Source organism: Metopolophium dirhodum, chromosome 1 (assembly GCF_019925205.1).
Source record: "Metopolophium dirhodum isolate CAU chromosome 1, ASM1992520v1, whole genome shotgun sequence".
In the NCBI taxonomy this organism is placed as follows: Eukaryota; Metazoa; Arthropoda; class Insecta; order Hemiptera; family Aphididae; genus Metopolophium; species Metopolophium dirhodum.
Window position 1 is genome coordinate 95,330,559 of NC_083560.1, and position 7,724 is coordinate 95,338,282.

The 7,724-nt window shown below is 29.6% G+C and overlaps 1 protein-coding gene across 1 annotated transcript in view; it reads right to left on the reverse strand.

The window, feature by feature from the left end:
• LOC132935222 (uncharacterized) overlaps positions 1-7,434 on the reverse strand; it is an 80,561-nt gene extending 73,127 nt beyond the window's left edge. Inside the window, exon 1 of the mRNA XM_061001700.1 lies at positions 6,580-7,434. The gene's annotated coding sequence lies outside the window, so the exon portion shown is untranslated. The remainder of the gene's footprint in view (positions 1-6,579) is intronic.
• Between the last annotated feature and the right edge of the window lie 290 nt (positions 7,435-7,724).

The following is a 7,724-nucleotide window of genomic DNA, read 5'->3' on the forward strand; positions in this document are numbered from 1 at the left end:
TTACCATTCAAAAGTACTAAACAGATTCACTTTCCCACCAGAATAGATACTGAAGTTGATAATCAAAACATTATTTTAACTACTTATCGTGTATACACACAGAAAAAAAAATTTAACAAAAAAAACACACATCAATGTAAAATGATCGTTCCGCTCAGAATCTAAAATGTATTAAATAAACAAAAATAATGATTAACCTTATACAAATTATTTAAATAAAATAACATGTACACTATTTACTGAGTCAACCTGCGCAATTGACATTTGACACATAATACTATTGTTCATTTTTGTTGTTAACAAATTATTTTTCTACACCATTTCTCAGTATGTTTATTTCTGGTTATAGTGTATAGCATTCACCAATCTATCTTTTATATATTCTGATAAACCATATTATGCTATTTATGTATAGTCTATACTCCATGCATTTTTGTTCTTAAGAACTGTAGATAAATTATCCGTTTCTGTTCGGACAGTAAATTAGTGACAATATCGTTTGAAGTTTATAATGCCAGTACTAAAGTGATTCTAAGTTACACATTTAAATCGAATCATTATTCGTTATGAAGTGTTTTTGTAAACGAATATAATATTATAATATGTACCTAGGTATAGTATAGTATACCTATATTGTATATGGTATGGTGGTATTTAAATATTATTTCAATAACCAAGAAAATGATAATTGATAAAGATTATTTATGTTTATTAAAAATAAAAGCCACATGTTTAATTAATTTAAAATAAATTCTTTAATAGTTGTAAATTATATTTCATATACGATATACCAACCTAACATGTAAAATATGATATTAATTTATTTAGTGTCAAATCACAAATTCAATCCGTACGGAGAATAAATAATGTGTTTTTAAACATTAAGTACAAATTGATATTCAATTCACGTTATTCATAATACATTTCCTGTTTATCCAAGTGTTATTGTGTAAAAATATACCTACCTATATGATTTAAGAAGACACCAATACACCATAGGTACTTTATATAATATTACCTACAGAGTATAGGTAAAGGTAATATAAAAATGTTATGACATCAGTCATCCACACATTTAAAACTCTAATGTACCTATATTAAATATGGCACAAAGAAAAATCAAACAGATTTCCATCATATACATTGATATTATAGGTGATTCACCGAACACCGAGCATATTCACCTCCTTTTTTTTATCAATAATGCAGTTATTCAAAATCAGAATTTGAATAAATTCATTATTATAAAGGAAAAATGGGCATAAGTGGTTGGTAAATCGCCCTTTAAATATTATGTCTTTCAGTATTTTCATATATTTTGATATCAGATCCGATAATAAGAAAATTAAACTTTTCCTCTTCCTTTATAGACTGAGATTTAGCATGATTTACATAATATGCTTGCCTGCAACGCCTATTTAAATACAAATATACAAAAATATTATTTTATCAGATTTACATCCCGTATAGAGATAAATGTCATGCGGATTAGTGTAAAGGGGGACTTCCCATTACATACACGTACGCATAAAAATACTATTCCCCGATTGGTTGGTATAATACATGGTAAGCTTTTGGTCTACCAGAGTGTTTATACGTTCTTACCACAAGATTAACCATGATACCTAAATGGATCTAATTCAACAATTTCATGTCCATGACTGTATATTGATAACAATATTGACAACGTAAGAATGAGGTAACTAATATATTAGAAATCCTAACCGATGGGAAACGTTTGGGAGACCGTTCATTGTGAACGGATCCGGCCAATAAATGCACGTACACATGAACGTATGTAGTGGAAAGCCCCCTTTAGGCTTTGGGGTTTGGACCCATATGGGTATATGTACCATCATTGCCATTTTAGTAATGCAACTGAAGGAATAAACATGACGCAATGCAGGTTACAACATTACACGCGAGTAATACCTATATAATACGGGCTACGAGGCGGCTATAATTGGTTTTTCATTGATGTGATTTGTTTTTATGAATTCGTAAATCGAAACCACTTTTTGGAGTAACCAATGAAGCGAGCTAAAATTGTCACTTCATTATTTTTTCGGACAATCTATATTCTACAGAGTGCACTGAAGTAAATAATAATGTCCATTTTTCATTATTTTGTGATTAAACCTTGAGCCATAAATGTCGTACCTTTACCATATAAATACATAATTCTAATGGATTCTACATAAATATTACGCTTTGGTAAACCCTAAGTTTAACTAAGAATTATAGATTTTCGTATAATACGATTACTTATCGTTGAATTCACATTTCATAATTAAATGATAATACAACGCATCTTCCAAAACTCGGTCTCTTCTCTAATAATGATGTGTGACGCATTGACGCACGAGTCATAACATATTATAAGAAACCTAATAATTTATTGGAGTGTCCGGTTTGAAAATCGTGTGCAAGTGTGCAACTAACTTTATTATACAATATGCACTACGGGTTCGGATAGTATTGGATTTATTTAGTTAGTATTGTGGCCAAGGATAGATTTTTATTATTTCCAATAGAGAGGTAGGTGCCTATAAATTATATTCGTCTGAAAAAATATGTGCGGTTGTTAGTTATTTTCTAATATTGTTTTATTATTTTATTTTATTATTATTATTTGAATCATATTTTTTAATATTGATAATAATAGGTATACCTAGGTTATTATTGTAATCATTGTTTTATATTTTATTTATGTTGACATGGAGATTGGAGGTGGTACTAAATTGGGTCCTAAATATTTTGTTCGTATTATAAATCTATAAAATATCGACGGATATATTACTATATTAAGATATATTCAACTTATACTGTTTTAAAATTACAAATAACTTGGTATTACCATAAAATTCGAACACATCTAAATACGAACTATTACTACTTAATACCATGTCCAAACATCTACGTAATAGGTATACCTACCAAAATGTCATAATTTACACATCATGTTATACAAAATAATAATTATTATTCTACTATTCTATAGTTTAAAATACATACCTATTTAACCTGTATAGGTACACATTGATGTATAGGTTATACGTAAATAATAGTCTACGGTAATTACAATTATTTAAAAATAAGCTAGAAATATGTAAATATGTTTGAATTATTGTTCTACCGAATACAACCACTATTCAGTGTATATATTTTTTTAATAATGTACCTTAATATTTCTTGTTACATTATTAAAAAAAAAAAACAACATTGTTGCGCGCTGGTAACGATTATTGTGTTAATAGAAATATATTCATGATTCATACATCCTATATCATAGAGGTGGTCAGAATCGTTTAATAGAGGGACAAATTCACATAATATTATATCTATCATTATACCTACGTCATGACGCCACCACGATGACGAGTTAAAAATATATCGAATGGAGGTATACTGGTACAATATATGTAATATACTAATATATAGGTACTATCATATAAAACGTATGTCCGTTCCCCGTGGTACACGTTTAAGTCAATATTTTTATATAAGTATTCTCGAGTATCAGTTTCATTGCATTAACGAATTACTAATGGTTAATGGCTATAATGTACATTGGTACAATGGTGAATGAGTAATGTGTAAACAAGAAATGTTTACAAAATATAGATACTATAGTTCAGAGATAAAATATGATTTAATCGAGTATTTAATACAATAATATACTCATCCTTGTGACTATGACGAATTATTTAAAAAAATCGGAATGGAATATTTTCAGATAGGTACCTACCTAATAATATTAATATATGGCCCCGTACAGTTACAAGTGTTCTGTATTATACAATTTGATAAAATTGTGTTGTATGCACCTATAGGTATATAATAAGTGGCAGATATTTCTTGTATTTATAACCATAAATATGGACTTGTAGGTATATGAGACTTATATTGAACTTATAAAATATTCTTAGACCAAATAATGACTTTTAAGTTAATTAAACATACAATAAACTAAACTGTTAACCACTTAAAAAGTTTGTTCTTTAAAAAACAGGTTATAATTTAATTTGATGTGAGTTTCTGAGGAAGTTCACTTATGATTTAATCAAATCATTACAACATTTGTTTGATCAATAAAGGTTTCTCCCGAAACTGTTTGCTATACGTTATTCAATTTGTCAAATATACACACACATTGCTAATTTAATATAATAGTAAATAATATCATAATCGGTTTTAAATTTATAATATAGGTATCTATTTTAAGAAATAATATATTATACTGAAATTAGTAGATATAAAATTAGTAATACAAGTGAAAATTGAGTAAAAACTTATTCCTCTGACATATCGCATATTATTATAACACTAATATTATTATTTTTTTTTTTTTGAAATCATTTAAAGTATTGTAATATAGGAATTTTAGAATTTTTTTTGTCATGAAGAAAATTATAATGTAGAAACGTAGGTACCCTATATAGGTACTGAAATTTGTATACCACTATAATAGGGACCTATACCTAGTATCTAATACATAAATCGAATATTTTTCAAATAATATTTGCTTATAATAATATAATTATTGCTCTAATTTATCATTATTAGAAAAAAAATATTTATTCATCTGTTTAATTTTTAACTCTTACGTTTTTATCGCATTTATAGGTACTAAAATATTGCCTTCATTACGTCCCTAAGAGGTAGGAAACCAAATAATATGAATAATTTAAACGATAAACTTTAAAAATAAAACGTGTTGCAATCAAATGGTAAATGTTTCTAACTTCCGAAATTTCAAGAATAATACCATAATAATTATTACAACACATTATTATAATATGATTATCAGCGTGAACAATGTAGTACAATGTAGCCTATATGGCTATACCTATAGGTAGGTATACATATTATACAATATAATATACGACGTAATCTGCATGGACCGCATTCGAAAATTCGGACAAAACCCCATAATGGACATAGGTAATAGAAATGGAATTGTATTTAACGAACGAGACGCATAAAGTCCATATTTTTGACATAAAGTACCTAGATTTAAATAATTGCTTGTTCTTTTTTGAAATTAATGGCAGATGGTTAAAAAGAGTAAATCACCTGCACGACGCGCGCGCTGCTGTCATCCGCAACGCGCGTCCATACGACGACTCGACGACCGAATTAAACCAGTATTTTACTTATTATTATATTATTATTCACACACATCATCTGCGTAATTATTTCGAAACTCTCCGCCAAAACTCCTATACGTTGCCTTTCTACCGCGAAAACCATTGACGAAAACAAAAAAACCCACGATTTAGTCAACTATACAGCTGCAGGATTTTCAGGAACAGCGGTTGTAATCGTAGCCCGGAAAGTAGCCCGGAAAACCGAATTTATCGTAATATGAATAATAATACATAATATAGCGAAATAAATAATATTACGATGGGCGGGCGAATGAGTTTTACTCGGAATTTTACGATGTTCGCGATGACCGTCGGGACATTGACGTCGAACGAGAGGAGGTATACGCACATTTATAGGTCCCTAATCTAACCAGCCGTGAGTAAACCTACGATATAAACCTATAGGTATAACTGCAGTGTCCAAAAGTATAAACGAAGATAGGATCGTTTCGAGAAATAATATAAAATTATTAAACTTTGAACATTTTAGGTAAATTCTAAAATGTGTATTGTTCACGCGTAGAGCCTACATTTATTAAACTGAGTGTGTACATTTTTCGACTTAGCACGCGTGTAATATTGGCGAGTATAAACATAAACACGAATGGTGGCAGCGTTTGCGTAATTATAAATTTTCGATCAAATATTTTCGAACAATCGAATAAAATTTATCATTGTAAACTTGACCGACTTTTATACATAAGCTATATAGTTACCTACTATATATTTTATTATGTAAAATACTAGATTTATAATATTATATAAAATACACGATTAATGTTGGTTGTGTCGACACTTCTTGAAAACGATACTATATAATATTATTATTACAATAAATTACAAACATATCGTAGGTACGCACAGTCGTACAGCCGTCCAGGTAATATAATTTAAATAATATTACTTTATAATTATTATTAGATAGGTACCTATATACCTACTAAACGTCTAAACGTCTTTGTCGGTTTTATAATATGCCTATACATTAGGACATGGTATTTTGTAACTTTAGACGAACTTTATAGGCACCTACCTAAAGAACAACCAATTATAAATTATAAAATTGAAACCAAAAAACGTGGTAGGTATAGGTACAAAAATTAAAATTATTATAAACTAGGAAATATAGACATTATGCGTTATAACCGAGATATTACGTTGTAGATTATAGAGATCAAAGTAGTAATTGTAGTGGAAAATTCGGTTGAGTAGATATAAACATAATATAATAATATTTTGTTTTTACCAAATCTACATCGGCAAAGAACAAAATGTTTAGGCTTATAGGTATAATATTATATTGTGTATTATGCACCTAGTTAATTAATATAATAATAATTATTATAATTGAAATATGCGGATAAATACAAATTTAATTATATACCAAACAGCATTACACATTGCATAAAGGTTTATATTTTATACTCACTTTAATAATATTGTCTTGCAGTGAAGGTAGGTAAGTGCGGTTTTTATATTGTACCGGCACGCTTAAACATCTAACGGCTTTTCGAAAAGTTCGTAATAATGTTTTTCGTGCGATGAACAAACTTGTCGTCTTCGAGAGGGTTTCTTTCGCCGTACGGTCAAACCTATGCTTCATATATAGGCACGATCGACGGATAAAAAAAAAAACCGTAATACGTAGAAGAAATTAAATCTAATCGAAAAATTAAATAATAACTCGACACGAATAACTTTTTTTTATATAATATAATATAATGTCGTTGGGGGGGCACTCGATCGCGGAAACCGTTTGTGAGCGCGCGAAATCGTTATTTTTTTTTGTTTGTTTTTGCGTGTTGCGCGGGTACCTACTTCGCGACTCGGCCGTCAAAATTTCGATAAAATTCCGAAAGATAATAAACCGACGACGAAACGCAAAAACAACTATACAGACGACGAACACGACAAAAACAAAAACAACAACAACAACGACGACGAAAAATAATAATAATAATAACGTAAAATAATATCGGTGTGATATTGTTAGGTATATTATTATATTATATTATTATACTATACTGTTAAAATAATAATATCTATTTGTATTTTTTTCAAATATTATTATTAATATTATCACACAGGTATAATATTATTATTATTATTATTATTATTATCACTCGGGTATTTTATAACCACAGGTAAACATTCGCCAAGAGCGGTATAAAAAGCGCGCGCGGCGACCAGACGACGACGACGACGGTTGTACGACAACGACGGCAACGGTGACAAGAGCAAGTCGGCACACGGCGCGCGCAGTGACGGCGACGTGACGGCAATGTGTTCGGTCAACCGCGATTGAGAGGGAAAAAAGTAAAATAGAAAAAGAAATAATATTTCGCCGCCGACGCCGCCGCGGACGACTGTGAAAACCACCCCCCCAAAATCCAATCGCGTCCGTCTCGGGCGGCGGTGACTCTGCTGGCCTACCTTGGAACGCGTATAATAACAATAATACTAATAATATTATAATATTATTATTATATTACAATAATATACATATATTACGCATGCGCACGATCGTACAAGAGATACGTAATTTATTATTATTATTATTATTATTATAATTGT